General features: G+C 32.4%; 1 protein-coding gene across 5 annotated transcripts in view; it reads left to right on the top strand.

The window, feature by feature from the left end:
• The window catches only part of Lar (tyrosine-protein phosphatase Lar), a 1,580,452-nt gene that overhangs the window by 553,272 nt on the left and 1,002,623 nt on the right, over positions 1-24,557 (top strand). For all 5 annotated transcript variants that reach the window (XM_076407753.1, XM_076407754.1, XM_076407756.1 and 2 more), the window contains one exon: positions 8,234-8,284. The gene's annotated coding sequence lies outside the window, so the exon portion shown is untranslated. The remainder of the gene's footprint in view (positions 1-8,233; positions 8,285-24,557) is intronic.

The following is a 24,557-nucleotide window of genomic DNA, read 5'->3' as shown; positions in this document are numbered from 1 at the left end:
TGGCAACATATGCAGACGACACAGCAGTCTTAGCATCTCATGAAGATCCAGTCATAGCATCAATATACCTACAAATCCACCTGGAGCAAATACAATTATGGTTGAAGACATGGCGCATTAAAGCCAATGAAACAAGATCCACCCATGTAACATTTACCCTGCGTAGAAGAACAGAACATGTCCACCAGTGAATCAATCATCGTCAACTTCCCCAAGCGGAGCATGTTAAATATCTTGGTATACACTTGGATCGACGCCTAATCTGGAAGAAGCACATACTCTCTTGGACTTGGAAAACAACTTGGACTTAAATTATATCAAATGTATTGGCTCATCAAGCCTATTTGGTCATATGGAATCCAACTATGGGGTACCGGTAGCAAATCTAACATATCCATCATTCAACAAGTGCATCCCAATGTACTCGCTAAGCGACTAAATATGCGACGTGATAGTGAAGTGCGTGGACTAAAACGTTTAACACCACCTGATCTGATTATTGGACAGATATAGACTTTAGAATAAGCTTTAGAATAAGACTAATTAATTAAGAATTATTTAGAATTAACATTCTAAATTTGTCCATTCATTCTAATTCTCGTTTAAAGAATTATGCTTTACTTTTGAGTATATTTTAATATCTAATTATTTTTTTAGTACGTACACCCTAAACTTTAGAATAAATATATCGATAAAGAATGCGTTAATTTTGATTTAGTCAATATATAGTATGTTAGAATTAAAAAAAAACGAAGGTTAAGTCTGTTAAATTTATCATGAAACACGTTTTCACGAACATCAAATAGGCAGAAAATCCTGGTGAAAACCATATATCAAGGAGGGCTAATGCTATTATTTCAGAGTTTTAAAGGTATTATCTATTTTAAGCTTCTTTCCAGGAATTAGATCATTAATTAGCTACTAAATTCGTTTTTATAGGCTACGCCATAATACCGTTTAATCGTAATACGATACAATATTGTTTCACGCTGTCTTTTATTTTCCTTAACTTCCGATTTTTTGGAGAGTTAGAATTCTTATTTTATTTCTTAGATAAGGTTTAGATGTTGGTTAAATATAACTGGTATGGTTGGAGTTTAAGATTTGAATGGGTTTCGATTTATTATTTTGTATGCAACAAATATCCATGTATCTATACGCTATATGTAAAATAATATATAAGGTTGCGGAAAAAGTAATTTTTGTTTTTCCTAATATATAGCTTTCAAAAGAAGTTGCATATCTCAAGTAATACTTTTTCTTTGAAGATATGTGTTAGTAGTGTCATTAGTGATTTTCGTCATACTTTATATTCTCTCTACCCAAAGATTTTAGGAAATTCTATTGCGTTTATGGTAATAACTGTTTAACTCAGCGCCAAGATTTGGTGTGATCATTTTATTCCGAAAATTTCGATATAAAAGATGAATCTTGCCCAGGACAACCAATCTCTGATAAAGTTAATGAAATCCTTTAAGATGTTAAGATAGACCGACTTATTTCATCTAGCGACATCCCTATGGAAGTAAGCATCGACTATAAATACATTTTGAACTATTTACATAAGACTTCACACCAAAAGCTCTTCACACAAAATAAAACATTCTTAAATTCTGCTCATGTCATAATTGGCTCAGTCGGTAAGATTTTGATCATATTTTAAGACTGTTTTCTTTCGAATTCATTCACTTAAGCGGAATCATCTAATTTATCGAGAATATGAATGGATTTTCAAGAATAGATGACCAGTTGGATTAGCAATATTTTCAAAGTTACTCTAAGCATTCCTTGGCATAGTTTAGTAAAGTTCCTTTAAAAGCATCATATTTCTATGAGTAAGGCCACCAATGGTGGATGGAACTTGGTCAATATTATTAGAATTAGGAGTCCTGCCTCTATGGATTCAAGCATCATAGTGTATGGTCACCAAGGACCGAGTACAGTAGCACAATTGCTTAGCCATGAACTATTGGAATATTTACAAAATACAAAAATATTACAAAACTTAGGAGACCATTCGATAGAGATTATATACATAGAGACCATTTCATAGAAATTTGGACAAAAACAATGCTATTAAGAAGATTATCAATTCCCAACATTTAAATCCTCAATTTATTGCAGGGTCAACTGTGAGGCGGTATCGGTTTAGTGTTTTGGTAAGCCTAGACGCAGTCCCACATAACCCGGTCCAACTTGTCACTCTCCCCTGTCCTGCCTCCACGATCACGTATGCGTCATGCATTCCATAGCCTGGCTTTAGGCCAAAACAGAAAAAACTTAAATAATTTTACTATAACCGGAAGCTTTCTAAATGGGACAACAGCCACATATATTCCTTTGACCATTTATTCAGGATGGACGTGTTATATAACGTGACTGATATATCTCTGGTTGTTCGAGAAAATACTGTCTGTTTGTTAAAACTGTTAACCCATTTCGTAACTAATATACAGAAATCGAGAACATGACGGAAAGATTTTCATTGTGCAGTGGATTGTCAATAACTATAATCTAGACCGTTCAGTGATTGAATCCAATCTGTCGAGCAGACCCAGTGCCCGCCTGTCCATTTTCTTGTTAGACATTCACGCAGAAATGCGTTTTATTGAACGGGTTTGCTGTCATCGTCGCTTTCAATTAGGCGAAAGCCATCGTTTAGAGGAATTTTCAATATAAATCGGCCCTTTTCCGATGTCGAGACGTCCGTTCCGCGGAATGTCGAGATTGAACGTTTATTTTTTTATATCTTTTTTTTTTCGGTCGACACGTTTCGTCGATGCTGCCGGCGAAGGGTCTCGGAGAAGAGTTTTACGTGGCCGGTGATAGTGTCGCTTAAAAGGGTCGTTTTTAGCATGGACCGCGATCGACCCTTCGAGAAAATTGGCCTCATCTTCAATTTGTTATTCAAATGTTTGGCTTTCAATTATTGCTTTGAGATCAGAGCAGACAACAAACCACTATATATACAGGGTATTCTAAAAAACTCATGAAACATTTTAAATTATAATTTTATTAAATCAGATAAATATGTCAGAACTATAATGAATAATATTAACAAGGACCTTTAGTCATAATGTACTCAGCCCGTTTCGAAGGAGTCTCCTCCCGCAGTGATAGACAGGTTTAAATTTTAAAATGCGTCGCAGGTCCTCTGGCGACAATTGATCCCATTCTCGACGCAGCGATTGCTTCAGCGACTTCAAACCTCTATGACGTGTGGCACAGGCCACGGCCTTTAAAATAGACCAGATACGTTCATCGGTTTGAGAGATTCGGCAAGTAGAGAGGCCATTGGTGTTAAGTAGAGAGGACGTTGCCCGACATGCCGAAAGCCTCAGCGGATCAGCTCCCGTCATTTTAATGGTTGTACGCCGTGAAGCAGATGCGCTCCCATCCCTGAGCATGAGTCGCTGCATCCTTCGAGTCGTACCCACTTGGTCTCATCTGTGTCGTTGTATGGATTCAAGTTGAGTTTCTTTTTGGCTATTCGATGAACCGACGACTTCCTTATGTCAGTCTCACGGGTGACTTTTCTAACGGATTTTCTCAAATTTCGCTGCACTCGTTCCTTGATGATCTCGCAGTTAGTAGAAGTGTTGGTGGTACACTTTCTTCCTCTTCTTAGACGCCGATAATCATGGCCATGGTTTTTGAAACGATCGATGGCGCCAACATGGCACTACGTAAGTTTGACATCCTAAAACACGACGAAATCAGTTAAAACTTAACATTTAGTTTTGACAGTTATCTTAGTCGAAACCTAACACATTGGTACATAAACACATGCAGAATCCGATGAAACAAAATTAGTTTATTAGGGTACAATATTTTCGTGTTAGGTTAAATGAAATTTTCATGCATTTTTTTGGGATAACCTGTATGTATATAAATAATTGTTTTTAAATATAATATATACATATATACATATACATATATACATAAAACTAATTATGGTTTAACAAGTTCTTAAAGATAATATAATTATGTTTTATATGGAAATTTAAATTATAGCACATAAGGAAAATGTCATAAAGTATGTGATAGTTACATATTCTTTTGGTTGCTTTTGTTACAAAGGATCCCTTTACTTCTTGCTTTGGATCTTGGGCAACGGAAGCCAATGTTACTTTTTTTAATAAGTATAATTATATTTTGTATGTTTCTTAATGACAAAGTTGACAGAATGATTATTGTACTTTAATATAAACCATAAACTATATAAAAATTATATAGTCTAGTCTAACATTATTTTATACTTATTTGTAAAGTATCCAAATTAAGTAATTAAATACCTAAAGTAATTCAATTAAATTAATGTTTATGTGTTATATCTTATGTGCATATTAGGTGCAAGATTTATATGTGGTTTAGCCTTTTTAAGATTTTTAGGCTTGCTATTCTATCTTTGATATGAATCTCATATTTAAAATAATGAAAATGTGCTTTTATTTTTGTTTAAAATAATTTTGTAATATTTTTAATAGATCTCCATTGTTTCACTTTCTTAGTTTAGCACGTATATATTTAGTACTAATACTATGTATATATTTATATATCAACTGCAATAGTAGATATTAACCATCAAGAGGATGATTTCTATTTAAGAAAAAATATAATATAATATTAATCAATGTCAGTGATCAATAAAAGATCAAACGTGAGACGATAAAAATTATCTATTATGTTATGTCTTTATACGCATGTTGTATTTCTTTGAGGAGTCAAACAATAAATACATCCACCGCATCTTAGCCTATCCTATGTGCTTCACGATTCTATGGAAAAATAAAACTTGTACACACTCTATATATAAATTTATTAAATAAAATATATAGGCATAATACAAATGCATATATGGATTACTAAAATTAGTAACATTCAGTTTTTACTCAATACTGTCGATCTAACTTAAAAAGGAATAAATATTTTATAGTTTAACAATATTTTCTCAATGTAGCGATTTAGCACAATGACACATACAACTCATGGTTACCACTTATTTGGTTAATGAGAACACATGTCAAACATCTGGCTTTCTATTGTTTTATTAGGTATTTTGATGCAGATTTTAGGTTGATAAAAATGGAATTTGGATTGCAAATTCAAAATTTACTAAGGCGCCACCATTTTTTTTTGTATCGACACTTTACTATTAGTCATTTTTACAGCGCCAGTTGATTTTTACTATCGGATTCTTTTTACTTGAAAGAAATAGTTAATTTAGTTTATTATGCTATGTTTGATATTTCAAACCTTTGTTTTCATATGTATACTTTTTACCATTATATTTGTTTTATCTTTAGACCGTTTATTAACAACTTAGTTCAACAGAAAAATCAGATAGATTAAGGTATATTAACATCTGCAATAAATGTAGAACAACTTTTTATTAACTATTAAAAAATATTTTCAATATTTCAATTTTATAAACCCAACATTTATCCCGTTTTTAACTGTAGATTTATCATAGAAGAGACGCCATGATTTTCAAGTTATTTAGGAGACAAATTATATGCGAAAAAGTGGTCAATTGTCGCTTAATAGAATTAGGGAATTTTGAGAATTGCTAAATATTACGTAAATAGTATTAGGTAGATACGAACGAAAACGTATAACAGAAGAATTTTTAAGCCTCTTCAATAAGGTTTTCATGCGTTGTAGCATATTATTATCTTACGAACTTTTTAGCCTCCAGTGATCTGCTCAAACGCTTCAATTCCAGTCAATAACATACAACAATGATGTTCAGTTTATCTAGCTCCTAACGAACTATAGCTACAATTGCTTTGTTTATTTTTAACATTAAAATCATTATATATGAGCGTTTGACGTATCTATGAATTTTGTTTCCAGCAGAATATACGGTAGTTGTAAGTCTTAATACTAAACTGGTCTTCGAGACTATCTTATCTATGTTTAGAGAGTCCAAAACTCTCTCTCTCTCAAAAAAATAGTCTTTCGAGATATATTATATGTTATATACTTCCCTGTACTGGTTTGTTCGATACATTTTGGAGAACGAAGCGTAATTTTCCAATAACGGAAATGAAAATAAAATTATACTTATAAAAATGACTTACTTTTTCTTCTTCTGTGTGTTTATTCCAAAACATATGGTATATTAATGACTCCATATACTTTCCAGGGGAGCTGCAAGTATCCTCTATAACAGCTGTTACCTTTTATTTTAATAAAAATCGTTTTCTACTAAAGAATTTTTGTTTTATGAGAAAAGTCAGAAGTCGAAACAACGAACATATATCCTGTCGAATAATACCGAGCTTATCAAACAATGCGTGCTTCCATTGTTTTTGAGAGTTATCTTTATGAATGTTTTTTCTTTTAGCAGACTAAGTTTTTACTCGTATCATAAAGTTTCACATCCAACTAGTCCAAAGTAGAGGTAGAGGTCCTAGGTTTGTTCTTAATATAGATGTTATATGATGTTTATTAAACCTAATATAAACCACAATTTATATTATTAAATATCAAAGGTTGGCAATTTTACGTATGAGGACAACATAGGATATATGTAAAAAGCTGGGGAATGTTGGTATAGCAATAAATATTAATAAATCATATAAATATAAATTTTGATTAATTTGATATATTTTAATTATTACAGGCTGCAACGTCGCTCCTGCTGTAATTATATATATCATTGTATTCTTGATTCATTATATATCTGCTATACGTTCCTTTATTTTTTTCACATGTTCAAGTATTATATTCCAGAATATTATGTTACAGTATTGCGTTGTTTTATTTAGACATTTTGTAATCCACTAGAATAAAATTTCATTGACCATTTCAATGTTAACGAACAAAAATTATTACATTATACAAACAACAAAACTATATAAATATTACGACAAGCATACCTCAAATATTATGATATAATTGAACTGAGCACAAATGTGAACACAAATATGAACACAAACTAATTTTTAACAAGCATACATTTAGGTCTATTTTTACTGTCGTCTGATTGAGACCAATTCATAGCCACTTATTTTGATCATAGTGATAGACCGATGGCTCATCCACAATGATAGAACGATGCTGATAATCGTTTTAATCCTTTTTTATTCTAATGAATGGGCTACCCAGTGTGATTTTTAAATCCAATTTAGTTTAATTGTCAATTTTTTTTTGTGGAGGATGTAATATGAAAATGCATCGAATGTTTAGTTCTATTGCTGATGAGTAGATGGTGTCCCACGATTCAATGTGTATGAATATTCGTTGTTATATTGACTTTGTATGTTTTTTATAATACTTATTTATAGTTATTGAGAGGAATTTTCACGGGAGCTGGTTGATTTAAATTTGTCTACTTATGTTGTTATAGTTACAGGTGATTGACGGGAGGATGGAAATGATTTTAGGTTAAGATTAGGTTAGGTTAGAGTAGTGCGGAAGTAGCACCGGAAAGAAACGGCATAGAAAAGAACGAGGAGTAGTCGTGGTGATCTTTTATCATCGGGAACCGCATGCTACTAATCCTTTGTCAATGCCAACCTTCGAATTTAACGTGGGTGCATCTATGGTTATCTAAAGAGTTGCACTGGTCACTACAATACTCCCCTCTGAGTGCCTAGGGACTGCTTGGTAGATGGGGATCCGACCTTAGTTAGGAGCCTTCCAGCATCACGCTCCATCTCCGGAAAAGTGGGAGATATTTTGTCTTGGGGCGTTCTGATTTTATTTGGAGTACCTGTAAAAATGGCACGTGTCCTATCTTGTGGTGCAAGAGTGTCCATGCGATGTCTGTTTGTCAACGCCGACTTGTTCAGTTTTGTTGGGTTCGTCAGGCTTTGCTTCGATGCTCGTGTCAAGTGCGTGGATCTTGTTGAGGTTGTTGTCAGTGCCACCAACATCCACTACAATTTCCTGAACAGGATATTAGCTTTTTTCAAAGTTGTACCGAAGTGGTACAGGAAAGCAATGAAATGGAAAAGAGCAAAGGTCATGCTGGTCTTTTATGCTCTAAATCGCATGATCCAATCCTCTAGCGTTACCAACCTTAGAATCCAACGAGGGTGTATTTGCGGTGGCTCAAAGAGCTATAATGGTGCTACAATTGTATCACCCAATAGATGTTTTATATTTAAAATTATATACACGTAGTTTACATAGGCTCTGTTGAAAAACCATGAGACTTTACCATTTTTTACAGTTTAAGTTTCTTGAAAATCAACTATATCAACTTTTTTTTCTTTTTTTTTAGGTATCACGACGAGGAGTCAGTCTATAGGGCGACGCTCCCCTTCTCCTAACGGTAAGTTTATAGTTTCTGTTTCGTCTAACCCGCCTTCCCGACAACGACGAACAGTAAACAGACAGAAAAAACTAGGCTTTATTGATTTTTTCCCAATGCTCAGACATTTAGTCGAAGCTTTTAAACAGTGATTCACGCCAATCGATCTCCGCGCATAGACGAAAGGAAATTCGATCCTTTATCTAGATGAGGTCTATGGGAAAATGCGGACTGTCAACGTTTATGGCGAGCTACGGTAAAAACATGACATCGATCGCGAAAATTTATGATCGGTTTTATCGTTCGGGAGGCTTTCACCTTTTTAAGCACCGTTTTTTTGTCTTATTAGGTCTTTTGTTGATTCAAGTTCCTTCATGAGTTTTAGAGACAATGGCACTGTACGTTATTTATTCTACTTTAAAAACCCTTTTCATTCTACAATATTTAATTGATTTATTTCGTGACAGATATTTTTACAGTTTACTTTGACAAAAAATACTGCCAACGTAGTGAAACTCTTTCCCTATACAAAAAATGACGAAGGTGTTAGTAGAGTCTAGTCAACAAGAGTATGGAGGAGCCCCATTAAAACAATACTGGATAGTGGATTTGCTACTGCTATCTACCGCGTTCTATTTGTATTACTAACTTTTCTCTTTCTCTTCTCTTTACATCTTTAGTTCTTCTTTTAAAGCTTAATCTTTTCGTTTTCCATTTTAAGCTCTTGCTAATTCTTGTTATTAATACTCAAGCGAATTAAATCAATATCAAATCAATCAAATTAATGTAGTGTACAAATTTCTTACTAGAACAATTATTTCATATGAATAAATAGAAATGTCGGTAGGAGCTGTTGCAGATGATGATGACAACTACAGGCCAGAATACTTAGACAAAATATATGGAATGTGATACTAATAGAATAGGAAATGACATGGTGATGAGAGGCCAGAAATAATAATATTGAGAGCATAAAAGTAAAACAAGTAATTGCATTTAAGTATCTGGGTATATTCAAAAGATGGAAATGAATGCCAGAACTATAAAATAAGAAAACTATGAATTTGTACTTACTATAAATAACAAATTCAGTAATAATAAGTAATTATCCTAATTTACAGACAAAAATTGGGAGACGGATAAAGACATAAAAGTAAGTTATAAAGAGCAGAAATGAAATACCTCAGAATATTTAACAGTGCAGCAAAGATGGACAAGACGAGAAGTAGACAAATAATAAAAGGCCACAATATTATATCAGTGGTAGAGTACATACAAAAGTTACAACTCAGTTGGTGGTGATAATTACAGCACATGGTGAGCACAAGGCAGGTAAAGACAATATGGTGAGCAAGAACGGAGTGGAAAAGAACACGGAAGAAAAGACAGAGAGCGATCTAAACGAAATTTTGATTAATGTATCGGAGAGATGCTGCAGATCTAAGCAAGAAGACTGCCAAAAAGAAAAATATGGAATGAATTTATATATAGAGCAGAAGAGAATTGATAACAAACATGACACATCTACACTGCTATGTGCTACAAAGGGTGTTTTTGATCGTATATTGTTATTTTTCAACAAACAAGTCATTTAAAGTAAAAATATTCCTGAAAACCAACTGGTATTATTAAATAAATCCAAGCCTTTTCCAAGAAGATCCAGTGACGCACTAACTACATCATATCATGTGACTACATCATATCATAGCTACATCAGCACACATTAATTGGATTATTTGAATTAATTGCTTGACAAAAATATCATTAATATTATAAAAATGTACACATTTTACAAATACATACAAATTATTAATGCTGACTTGGAAGCTCAGTGGTCAGAGCGACTGGACGGTCCATAGATACAATAATCTCTAGTTTGCAGATGGTTTTCGTATACTTTTGTGATTGTCTCTAAGCAAGAGAATTTCTAAGTTGGTCATTGGCTAGTCGGTAATAATCGGATTTAATAGTCATAATCGTAGTTTGGAGTCCATGTTTGGCAATAAGTACCGTCCAGATAAATCTTAGGGATGCAGAAACAGACTAAAATATAATACAATAACTTAATAATGCAATTAGGATTTCAAATAAAAATTTACTTATAAAAAGGACTCTATATTAATGATAATTAAATTTGTATGCTTAAAAATATCTTATTGTACATAGAGAGTTAGTACATTTTAAATATTTCACCGCTTATGCTATATCTAAAGAAAAGTTATTAAGCATAACAATAGACCGGTATAGTTGCCAATAATCTATAACTCACTAATCGATAACATTTATTTAAATGCTATTACAACTCTTACAACGAACGGTTACTCACTTAATATGTTTCTTATGGCCGTTGAATTATTAACGACTCTATGGGTCATGTCGGGGGATATAATGATTTTGACAAGGTATAATTGATGCTTTGTGTTCATCAGTTATGGTTAATAATCAATCTAAAGCATACAAAAGAAACTTGGGAGCTTTAATGGCTTTGTTCCTTGTCAGTTTACGGTGTTGATTCTTTCTTTTTTCTCTTAAAAATATTTTGTAATATTGGACCGAAACAAAATTATTGCAATTGGAGTAAAATTGTGTACATTTTTTATCGGTAGAATGAATTTCAAATGAGTTCGCTTTTTTGGAGGCAAAATGTAAATATTGTCCAAAATATCTTGAATTTCTTTATTGATCTTTGATATTGATAAAAGCGTTATGAAAATTAAAATACGAGTATAAGTTACTCCATACATTATAAATTGTTCAGAATCCATCATAGAATGATAGAAGGCGATCTCCCATAAGGTCGTGAATTGTTGAATTTTTGAGCTTGGAAACCACCAGAGAGCGCGACGAGCGGGAACATCATAATAATAAGTCATCATAATAATAACAATATAAATAGTATTTAATATATGAATACTAATTTCATTAAAAAAACATTAAAACACTATCTAATTGTGATTTTTAAACAAATACGTTTTTTTTTCATTAGCACAATAATACAATCTTAAATGCAAATATACAAAAACTTTTATTCTTTGAAGTATTAAATACAACATATATACATATATGTCTTTCATTCAACATTAATGAAATAGATTTCATTTCTACAACATTTAATATGAAACCCTATAATCTATTCAAAGTTATTTTACACATACGTAATCTAAATTTGTGACGTCAAAACGTGAAAATGTTACCGCAACAACTTTGAGTTTTAATTCAGTTGGGCGTTGATATACAACAAAATTCAAATCTAAATAAAATAATTGAACAAGTATGTTTTCAAATATAATTTATTTTAACATTAACAGGTTAATTGAAAAGTCCCCGGCCTACCATAGTAAAACACATTTTTTTGGGAAAATTAGTTTTTTATTCAACATAATTCCTTTCAACGGTGATACACGGATTATAGCAACCCTCCAACTTTTTGATACCATTTTTGTAGTACGATTTGTCCTTTGCTTCAAAATAGGTCTCAGTTTCGGCGACCATCTCTTCATTCGATCAAAATTTATTCCCAGCGAGCATTCTTTTGAGATCTGAGAACAGGAAATAGTCGCTGGGGGGCAGATCTGGAGAATACGGTGGATGGATGGATTTTTGCCATTGTTTTCATTGACGTGTGACACGGTGCATTGTCTTGGTGAAGCGGCACTTTCTTTTTCTTCAAATTCGGCAGTTTTTTGGCGATTTCGTCCTTCAAACGGTCCAATAACGTTATGTAATAGCTGCTGTTTGTGGTCCTTCCATTATTTTTTAAGGTAGCCAATGAAAATTATTCCATGCGCATCCCAAAATGCAGACTCCACAACCTTGCCAGCTGACTGTTGCGTTTTCCCACGCTTTGGAGCGGGTTCATCGTGTGCAGTCCACTCGGATGACTGTCGGAGTAAAATCATGGAGCCATGTTTCATCCATTGTCACATATCGACGCAAAATCTCGGATCTATTACGCTTGATCATCTTCAAATACTGCTTCGAATCATCAACTCGTCGTTGTTTTTGGTCAAATGTGAGCTCGTGCTGCACACACTTTGCACAGAGCTTTCTAATATCCAAATATTAGTGAATGATATGATGTACACGTTCAGCTGATATCTGCTATTTCATTCAATTTCAATTTACGGTCATTCAAAATCATTTTGTCAATTTTTTAAATGTTTTCGTCACTAACAATCTCTTTTGGGCGTCTTTGGTGCTCATTTCACCATGTCTAAACTTAATATACCAATCCTTGATGGTTGATTTTCCTGGGGCAGTATCCGGAAACTCGGCATCAAGCCAAGTTTTTGATTCAACTGTATTTTTCCCTTCAAAAAGCAATATTGTTACACGCAAAATTCTTTTTTATCCATATTTTTCACAATAACAAAAGTTGCTTCACTCAAAATGATATAATTCACAAACAAATGATCCGACAGCTGTCAAATTTATACACGCATCTTTTGAGGGTTAGGGCTAAAAATATGAATTTAATTCTAGTAGCACCATTTATGGCAGGCCGGGCACTTTTGTATGGCAATTGACCTGTTTTAGTGCATCTAGAACTACCGTTAATTATACAGCCACAATAGTTTATAGGGTAGAGTTATAACCTCTTACCGCTATTGCTTTCAAGAATTTTGTATACATTTGACTACTGGACGACCTTGATAGGCTCAATCGTTTACGTGTTAGATCTAATCAGATAGCATTGTGTCTCTTTTTAACTAAAATAAAATGAGAAGGAAAATATTGTCTGATTCTGAAACGAATTTACAAATTGCGGCAGACATTACATTAAACATCTTGATGGCGTATGTACAAAAAAGCTTTGAATAGACCATACGTAAACAACACTTAATTATTACCGCATATAGATTTAGTTCTTGGTCCTTTTTGGTATTATACTGCCTAGCTCCTATATGTCTCAAGTAAAACAGTTCACTCTGAAGACCTCGATTTGTCTGTCTCAAAAAATCCGTGTATTAACACATTATAATTTTCTGTTTTCATAGATCTCAAGCTTTTTTTATAACAAATATTTTTACTTCTTTTTGACTATTTTAATGTGGACTTAATTGAATTGAATATGTTATTTATGATTTAATTATGTACATCAAGCATAACGAAGGACTTACCATTTAAATTCTAATTTAGAAATAGCACATTGATTGATTAACGTTTTGATCTATAATCATCTGGTCTGGAAAGCATAGTACAAACCTTATAAACATTTCAAAACATTTAAACATTTCTAGCCTGCATTAACTTGACGGAATTTTTTTTTGTTCCTTTTTTATAGTCTCCTTATAACTCTCCAATTACCAACGATGGTTGTTCCGTTCTTTTAATTCTTTACATTTAAAGAAATAATTTTTAACGAAAATATTGTAAAAATGAAGTTGTGGTAACAAATTTCCTTAAAATATTACGCAAAAATAGAAAAAAAATCAGATTTAGCCAAAGCTATCCTATAAAATTTTAAACCAAACCTATAAAGGCCTAAAACCAAAAACAATAGATCTTTTTCCTTTTTATACCAGGCCTCCCTTTTAACTTCCTTTTTCATGTCTTATTTTTCTATGGAATTCATTAACAGCCTTAATTATCTGGAAATGTATTACCGCATGTATAAAATTTGGATTTGGAACCTATTTCTCACTGAATATGTTTGTGTTTAGTCATTACATTTAGGACATTTTTCAGCAAATATCTCTAGCAGTATGGACGATTAGTCTACAGGTATTTCATACCTAATTAAATGATTTGTTTTTACCAATTTTAATATTTCATAAAAAATCGATTTTTTAATATAATTGAAAATGTTATCTTCTTTTATATTTTTTTTACAAGGAATCAATCTCATGACATGGATTTAAGTAAATGATAATATCTGTACACAATATATTCTTAGCTTATCAAAAGTCGATTTTCCGGGAATTTTTCGTTTAATTATATGTTACATGTTTGTGTTGTGTTCTTTTCTGTTTATTTTAATAAAAATTTAATTCAAGATCATTATATATAGAAATGTTGGCTGGTTTTGGACACGAATATATTTTTTGTCATTTATAATTTGTCTCAAGAACACGATTGTTATTTTGCCGACCATATTCATGCCCTATGTAAACATATTCCATCCCGAGGCGAGTTATTTTTAACAAGACGAAATTGTGGCCTGTTTTATTTAAACCAATGGCTAGTTGTCCGAAATGTACGATGTCTCGAAACTGATTAAGGTAAAACATGCGAAACGACCTACGCACACGTTATTCAACTGTCAGTTGTTATAAGTAAACGTGATTACTAAGTAACCGTTGTATGTTGTTCGAAAAAGTCCATCCCATTTGCCTTTTAAACATCATATCGCGATATTTCCTCTTTATAACGGTTTGATTTAGTAACGTGATACATGTACTCATGGTCAACCATCATTTGGGTAATGAGAGGGCATATAAAACATCTGGTATTACTTTGTTCTATTAATAAATAGTTGTTTTATAGTAGGCATTTGGGTTCATAATTTTTTCTTTATTAATAAATTTATAATTATTATTTTTAATATTTCTAAAATACTCTGTTTCCATTTAGTCTATTGGGTTTTTGTTTGTTAAGCAATATGAGGAATGATACAAGTTCTGATACAATATTTTTATGTTAAATCATGTATGTTCAACGGAATTCTTCTTTAGCAATAGACACTTTATCTGTTTAAAGCGTTTAGATAGCTCTCATAAATATCAAAAGTAAATTTAAGAGAGATCTCAAGAACAAGAATAAGGCAAATAAGTTACTATCTAACGGCAGCTTAACGGCCTTCGATTTTAAAATATGGTAAAACGACTTGGACGTAATAAGTAAGCCACTTTCACCTTCTGTAAATTGTTTCCAAATCTGTTTCGACAGGGAATTGGATTATATGTATGTTTGTGCTTTCTCTAATAAAATTAAATAATATATCCATCATTTTAAACTCAAAAGCTATAGTATACACAAATAAGTCATCCCTTTAGAATTACTAAGATATTCAGTATACACATACATTGTAAGAATTATTCGACGATAATCCAGTTAAAGCTTTCAAGGAACGCACAGTCAGTTTAACAGTATCAATTACCTTTCTATAGACTTTTACATGAGATGATTGAAAGATCCACAATTATGACAACCGCACGAATCGGCTTAAAATGGCATTTCGAATCGCTTCAACATCGCCAAGTACTATAAAGTATGTTCTTTAGTACATTGTGAGGAAAAGTGCCATATTATGACAATACCACGCGTAAAATGTCATTCATGTGGACACCGATACGGCACATTCATGGTCATAACATTTTTCTGTGTATATGGTGCGATCAACAAGTTGTAGTGCCTTACTCGCTACTGAAGTCAAATGAAGTTGTTACTGCAAAAATGTCTGCTAACGTCAATTCAACAAATTGAATGATGCGTTGTTGAAAAAAGCCAGCAATAACGAAATACGAAAAATCTCATCACTCTCATATATATATATATATATATATATATATATATATATATATATATATATATATATATATATAGTATCAATTTTTCTCAATAAATGCATTTTTGTAATGTAAATGCATGACAAATTAGATAAACTTCTGGTGTGAGAAATTATTATTGTTTATGTTATAGCTAAACACCAAACAGTGTTTTAACTAACACTTAAACAAATATATACAGTATTACAAATTAAATGTTGGATGTGGTACTTTGTAGTATAATAATTAGATAAGCATAAGTATTGTATTTATGGGGTTATTGTTGTTTTTTTCACAACAATAATTGATTGAAAATATGATTACTCTTTAGAAGTAACTTACATTTTTGGTTCAGTTATGTGCTCTATTCATCTTCGAAGCTGCATGATCCCTGTGATGAAGGCATTCCATCTTATTCGTTGAACATCATATTTTTTCATGTTAAAACTGATGTTTAAACGTAATTATAATTTTTAACATATTTATGTAACGATTTTATTCGTCTCATTATTACACTTTTTGGTTTTTTTTCTTTTATTATGTAATTTATTAATACATTGTTACTATCACTACATTTCACAAAATCAAATAACTTGATGGCATTTTAGAGGTTCTTCGGAGTTGACACGGGACTGGAGTTTCTCCATATGTCCTGTTTCGAATCTTTTGATTCGATTGAGGAAATTACAGTTGAGATCCGAAGGTTTAAATGTATGTGATATTGCTGTAGGAAAAATGTTTATTGTATTGATATTAATCTTTGCAGAACATAATCCACTAGAGTCTGTAAATTCATATAGGTTTTAATATTTTCTTTATAGCAAGAACCTATAAATTATCGATAATTGCGAATTTTTAAAATCTTTGAAATTTACGATGATTAAATTTTGTAGATTTGGAGATTTAGCACTATAGAACTATATTTTTTATATTTATTTGATTTACAAAATAATTTATCTGCTCCGTTGAAATTTTCAATTCTTCTTCTGTATGAAAGGCTAAGTAGCGTATCTTTTTTATTGTTATTTGTTGTCTAGCATATATTTTTTTGTTTAAATACGCATATAAACGACAATAAAATGGATAAGTTATGGTTTGTTACACTTAAAACATCTTAACCAATCCTTAAACTAGTATTTAATGAAAGTTTGTTAAATGTATTTATTGGCCCGTCAAAATGACCGCCCTTATTTTTAATCATCAGTTTTAGTCCAGTGTCTTCGATTAACTTTGTGTTCCCAAAATTGTGCTGAGTTCAATGGGCATCAATTCCTTTTTTTATTTTCTATTAATTCAGTTGTGGAGAGGTTTGACGATTGTGATAATGTATTCAGTTTTCTATCAGTTTTATCGGTTTATTACGCTACCACCACTATACTTAATAAGTTTGCAGTTATGTGTGAAGCTCATTCGCCTTTGGATCCGCACGCAAAATAACATACGTCTAGTACATCCAAAAGTCTGAATTTTGGGCTCATCCGTTCATATGATATTTTTTAGTTTTTCTTTGATATGTTTTATCGTTCCCCAGTCCATTTCTCTTATGAATACTAATCAGTATCTATTTTCTCTGTGTGAATCTCCTACTACTCCGAAATTAGCTCACATAATATCCCCCTAGCTTAAAACTTAGATAGGACTCAGCTACTTAAGCGAAATGTGTTTCCTTTTTGCCATTTTGTGCGCTTACAAACTGTTACAACTATTACATGAACATGACAAAGTACACAGAACTCTAAACTAATAGTTTTTGAACTTATAAACCCATATTTAATAGATTAGACGAATTCAAATTAAATGCAAGGACTAAACTACTATTTTTAAGAAATCAACAACTCGCGCTCTAGTAACCTTTGTAGTCATAAAGACACGTGTGACGGTTTGTTTTCAAAATTAAGGGTCAATTTATAACTAGTAATATTGTTAATTATAGTTATAAGCACGGTCGTAAAATTAATAAATTCTAACAGCAACATGTTTATTTAAAGATTTCTTATAGTATTTTTTTTTCACATAAAACAAATAAGCTGTTTCCAAATTTTTAAACGGTAGTATATTATTATATTAACTACTTAATATTAAAATTTTTAGTGGTAATAAAGGTGTTTATTTAATTTATGTGGAAACTTAGTATTTGACAACGATGTACTAATTATTCTAGAAATAACAATGTTTTATTTAAGCAGAAAGATTGTTATGAAACAGTTTGCAGTACATATAATAATGTAATGCTTTTATCTGAGTCAATGGTCCTCATATTCATTCCATTCAAGGCAATGTATATTTTTAGAAATACGCACACATAGGCGGGGATTAAAGCCGCTATACACGAGTCGAACTTGCATTATTGCTATTACGAGATACAATATTCACCGTAATAAATTTTCCGTTTCATTACTTTATTGAGCAATCATATTTTAAGTATACAGGAATAGCAGGAAGAATGAGCTCTAATATTAACATAAAAGACGCGAGGCTACCTACGCACGTGTTATTCAACTGTCAGTTACTGTTCCGGTAATTGCATTAACATAATTCCTACATAATAATATACATGAGATAGTCTTATTTTAATTAAATGTCACACATTCCAGTAGAGATATACAAACCATTGTTATGTTTTGTGTTATGTAATGTGACGTGGATGTAGTACTTTATTTATTATTCAATTTTTTGTCCATTGATCTTTTATATTACTTTATTTTACTACATATGCATTATGTGTTAAAAGTATTTGGGATTGTTAAAAAACTTAAATTAAAGAATTAATTCATCAGAGTGTATTTTGTTGTATAGAAAATAGGTACGTTGAAATCGAAATCGAATGCCCACTGCAACAACAACATTAATAAACATTGAATATTTTTTAAATTTTTCGTAAGCTTTTAGAATTGTAAGAGGTATTGGTTGGTGCATGTCTTTTGGTAAATTCGATGTTTTTAATATTTCTCTACATAAAATAATAGTTTTCCATTTACTACTATTGAGTTATTTGGTGTATACAGAAGCTAATTATGGCTAATTATTATATTTGTTATTTGACTTCATGACATCTTTGACTGGCACATGGATTGGATCGCCATTTTGACAGGAAGATGGGAAAGAGTTGTAGAAAATGATGGAAAATATTTTGATAAATATGTTTTGAACCGACTTTTCTTAATAAATGCGCTTAAAAGTGAAAAAACTAATCTGATTACATACAAAGGTATAAAATAATCTTCAAGTCCATTAATATATTGTGTTTTGTGGCCGCAGTGTAACTGTTCTATAACTTTATCAATATTTGGGCTCTAATTCCTCCTATATAAAAGTTGCGGCTTACTTAAAGATATGATATAATTGACAAAAACAGAAAATAAGACATATGATGACGTTGGCCATGATAGATCAATTTCTTCCTAATCCAGTTTCCGCTAAATTATTTCTTCTGAAAAAGGCCCTGAAAGTCACAATATCGTTTAACTACTTATTCAAATTCTGGCTTACATGCTCTAACTACAATTCATTAAAAAGTATTTCTCCACTCATCCTTCAAATCTATTATTTGTACAATCTTACACTTTCTAGGGTAGTTATCACAAGGGGTAACAAGGTAATTAGGGCCTCAGTGTTAACCAGTCATTCATTATTCTGTTTTGCACTTTATTAAGTCAAAGTTCGACTGGAAACTGGACCTTCTGGAGAAACCAACGATGACAACAAATTGTGGCCCTTATATTTTAATACTACACTACCATTTCACATATTCTTTCTTCTGGATCCAACGGATAGGCCACTAGGTCCCTAGTTGCTCATATTTTCTCCAATTACGTATTGCTATTCAAAAATTCTGATTTCTAATACTCTCGTTAGTTTTGACGTAGTATCTTTTCATCAGGATTCGTACCCGCCAGTATCGCAACACCAGAAGTACCGTCCGGTCGTCTTTACCACTGCGTTAACCAAGTCGCCTCGAATTTTCTTGTCATCTAATTCAATTGATTGTTATAAGTTTCTTTTGGATGTCAAGAAGGTCAATACATACACTACCGTTAAAAGTGCAACACCCTATTTTTAGTTAACATTAAAAATATTACAAGTCTTTAAATAGACATTGTTGGCATTATATTTTATTGTTTGTACAACCGCGCTTATAATGTAATCAACGCAACGTTATCAAAAAAATTACTAGTTTCTTATCAATTGTCCCTTATTATAAAAAAAATGACCATAAAAGTGACCGCAAATTATTGATTTGATAGAATTAGCGCTTTTTATCATTGATTTTTTATTGACTGTGGTCTAATCTTTTAAATATGAGCTTAAAATGTCAGAAAATACTAGTTTAGAGTTCAGTGTACTAGTGATATTCATGTAGTAAGTATAACAGTTCAAGAAGGAAGCATATTTCTCTCTGTATTGTGAGCCAGAAAAGATATTCTGTGCGCCAAATCAGAAAAGGTTGGAGTTATTTGATAGATATTGTAATTTAAGATATTTTGTTAATAATGAAATGGCCTTCACAATCGCGAGACCTCCTCTATTTACCGAATTAAGGATGAACTTGATAGAAGAGTCAAGAATAGATGCCCGCCCATCCATTTCAGCACAGTTATGGAAAGTGAATGGAAGACAATGTACTCCGGACTTCAACAATCTACCCAGTGGGCAATAAACATTTCTTATGACCATATTATGTAAATGACATGTAGAAAATCACTTCATTAATGTCCTATATTCAGATCGGATGGTGTTTAACATTTTAGTTGATTGGGTTGATTTAGCACATTTGGAGGCTCTAGTAGTATTTTAAAGTACTTCACACAAATATTTTGAATTACTGTCGTTATGGGTTCTAGAGGGATATCGCGTTGGATCTCTTCATTAGAGACATAGTACGATAATGGCACGCAATATTTGTTTTGGAACCGTTGAATAATGAATCAGATTTGTTAGCGGTACCCCATAGTTCGATTCCATATGACCAAATAGGCTTAACTATTGAATCATGTAGATATACTTATTTATTGATAAGCTGAAGTTGTTTTCGCTTAGCAAGTATGTTCGTCTTTCAGGTTAGGCGTCGGTATAAAACGAGACCAAGATATTTAGCATCCTCAACTTGGGGAAGTTGACAATTACTGATATTCGCTAGTGAAATCTGCTAGTTCTACGCAGAGTGACTGCTACATGGCTAGATTTTGTTTTATTTGCTTTAGTACGTCAGGTTTTCATCCATCGTTGTATTTTTTAAAGTTGTGTTTAGATATTCTTTGATGGTGCCATTGAATCTTCGTGATATGCTAAAATTGCTGTGTTGTGTGCATATGTTACCAAATAGTGTTTATCTATGAAGTGTGTTTCGGACAGCAATATTATATGAATATTAAGTTCCCTAACGTGTTGTTATAGGTAATTGGCTTTCGAGACAGCGATTTTATTTTACTGATGATGGTGGTGAGTAGAGTAAGCATCGTACTCATATGTTCCTTAGTTAACACATTTTTAGTGTTGTTTAATTAGTTTTATTCATTTTGTGATGAGTACAGCATTTCTTCCAGTTTAGTGATGTTGCTGGCAGCTTCAATAGGTTGTAGTGTTGTTTGTATAATTTGAATCTGCCTTTAACAAGCATTTAAGTATAAGATACATGCGAATACATAAAGAAGATACCAACTTTTGAACGATAGTGTACATATTTCACTTAATCCGTTTATTATAGTGGACGCGATTTAGTTGAGTGTGTTTATCTGTAATGATCCCTCCATAAATACGCTAGCGGGAAGAAAAAACAAGCGAGACGCGGGTGGTTTGACCGTCGGCGCCCTTATTGACCAGAGCTCGGCGCAATAATAAAACTAATGCACCGGGCACGGGTCGCGTTGCCTTATCGTGTTGTCGACGGTCGGAAAAGATTAAATTCTCGCCGTGGCCGTGGACTACAATGGACGCGCCGAGCGAACATCGGCGTCGATGCGCCGCCATAATTTATGTATAGTCGCATAGACGCCGCGACACAGACCGCCCCCTCCGCCCCCTGGGCGGCGGTACGTCGGTGAATTATGGATGTATGTGCAGGGCGCTCAACGGGTGACCCCCCACCCGAAGAACGAGCTTTCGGCGTGGCATTGCCGTCATCTCCATCGAAATCTTTATCGATGTTCGCGTAATTTAGTGGGCATTTTATCGCGTACCATCGAACCGATCATTTCTGAATATTTGGTTCGGATTGAATTGAGGATTATGTATCGAATCTGTATCATATTATATTCTAGATAATAAACGACTATGAAGCGCGACTATTATATAACTGAAATAAAGACTGAGTAGTTAGATATTCAAAAGTCCCGTTTATAAATGAACTTAATAATTATAATTGTAAATATTTTAAAATAATGATCAATCTCCTTAAGGAAATTACATAATTCGAGCAGATTTTGAAGCAAGGAAACACCACTCACTGGATCAGCCAAGCCGTTGCTTCTTGTTATAGCGGTCGTTCCGTTAGGAAAGTATGGGTAAAGTGGCAGTGCCCAATCAGCAGCGTGTTTAATTTTATTTTCAAATATCTCATTTGTAAAAAAGTAGCGGGAGCATATAAGTACTTATTTGTGGCCAAACCGTGTTATCCTCCTCCAGCGGTTTCAGAGAAGCTGCACCATGTATGTATAATTTATAATTAATAATTAGACTATTTGTAATAATATCTTTGACGATATTAGCTGATCCGTTCCCAAGTTTTCTTTTTTGTAAACTGAGTAATTTCTACAACTTCTTCCATTTAATCCTTTTCAAAAGGTGAAAATAATGACGACGGATTTTAGAATTAACTCACTAATAAAATGTCCTTTTATTGTTGGTTGATTTCGAAATAATAATTAGTATCGTTTGGAACTATGCACTTGAAAACGACTTGGAACACGACCTTGAAAATAATGTGCCGAATTTATGCTTATATATATTTTATGTAATTATTTATATGTATTATATATAATATATATTGTTTTATCTTTTCTTTGTAGCGATGTGTTTGTGATGATTGTAAATAACAATACATTCTGCATTAATATAGCAGCATTTTCGAACTTTGTTTTCAATATTACTAATTAAGGTAATATGGTAAAAAGGACAATATTTCGATTGATAAATATAAAAATAATGTTGGCTCTATTTATGTTATCTTGGCAAATATATATAAGTCTCTCCATATCTGTTCAAGGCTTTGGAATTCTAAAACTTCCTTCATTCAAGATTCAACGAATAATAATATTCTTAATAATAAAATATTCCTTATTAATGATCAATAAAATTATTTTTGTATTTAAAAAGGGCGCGATGGTTAAATAGATAAAGATTCGTTGAGAAGATGCGACGCAAATATTTTGTGGTCATTATTCCATCACTCTTTACAATCAAGTCAAGTATATAAAATATACAAATAAATTGACATTATTCAAAATGAAGTTATTATTTTGAAGCTAATAAATAGCAGCAATTAACTTTAACAGTTCGAAAGGAAACATTTATATCTTCGTCGTAATTATGACAAAAAAAATTAACAAGCACATGTTCGAGTGAAATAGAAATGAACAAATTACTTTTATTATATTATGTCATTGTCAGTTTCCGAATATTAAAATATGGTTAAATATATTTGGGATCATTATTCAAGTCCTTGTTTCACACTGCCACTTGCCTATTTAAAACTCTATGAAATTAACTGATCTGTACAGGACTTAAGAATTAAACAATAATCTCCGTGCTTTCGTCTCTCAAAATGAGCCTGGAAAGGAATTCGTTCATCTCCGTCTGTTATCTCGAATAGAAACATAGTCGTGCATAAATAGTAGTGACTATTTGACTGAAATAGTAATTACTATTTTCAGTCGATGGTTCCCATTGCTATTAATTAGCTTCGGAACCTCATAAGTTTCATTCTTCTCAACTTTTTTCTTTTACTCAGGGTCGTGATAGTAGGACCTTGGTTTCATCTATAGCAATCTAATCGTTGTCCCACTAAGATGTTTTTTGTTCCAACGCTAGCGAAGTTCTGAGCTGTTGTTCTAAACACCGGATGCTGTGTCTATAAATTTGGTTTAATCATGAAATTTTTGTTTTGTTCTTAAGAAGACGCATCGGAACTTACTGTTGCTGGATACGGTGTAGAAGTATTCCTTTGCTAAATCTCACGGCGCGTGTCGGTATGTTTTTCACAGATTTAGCAATATATTTATTTTAATTCAGATTTCATAGGAAATACCAGGTAGTAGCGGTAATCGCTATCCTGTTTTTGTAACAGATTTCACTAGCCATGAATATATAACGTTATGATTTGATACGTAGGTCATTTTATTGTACCGATACTAACCTCAAAAGAACACAAGTTATCTTCCACCAAATTAACAGCGATATAGATTTATAATATTTTGTAAAGGTGTATTTGGAACAATCATTAATTTTCTTGTTTCATCAAAAGGAAAAAGTTGCTGAAAGTCATCATTTGCTGGTAGAGTCTAACAGTGAGCATGCTCCAATCATAACAACATCACAAGCACGATTTCGGCAATTTAAATGTAGCAATTTTAACTTTCAAGACAAGGAATGTCCTAGTAGGTTGAAGACGTTTAAAGATACGGAATTGCAAGAGTGATAATAACACTTAACTGAAAAGTTTAATGTGAGCCGAGACAGAATTTGTGAAGAATTCGAAGTGGTGGGAAAGATCCTAATAATGGGATGATTGATACTAATAGTTAGTTAAACATGGATTTATTTCGAAAATCTTAAGCGAAAAAACTTTCTACTGGAAGACCAAATCTCTTTGG

This window comes from Rhynchophorus ferrugineus, unplaced genomic scaffold (assembly GCF_030347505.1).
Source record: "Rhynchophorus ferrugineus isolate W39M unplaced genomic scaffold, kcgeb_rfMv2 rfM6, whole genome shotgun sequence".
Taxonomy (NCBI): domain Eukaryota; kingdom Metazoa; phylum Arthropoda; class Insecta; order Coleoptera; family Curculionidae; genus Rhynchophorus; species Rhynchophorus ferrugineus.
The sequence above is the reverse complement of the archived record's forward strand: the minus strand, read 5'-3'. Positions and strand labels throughout refer to the sequence as shown.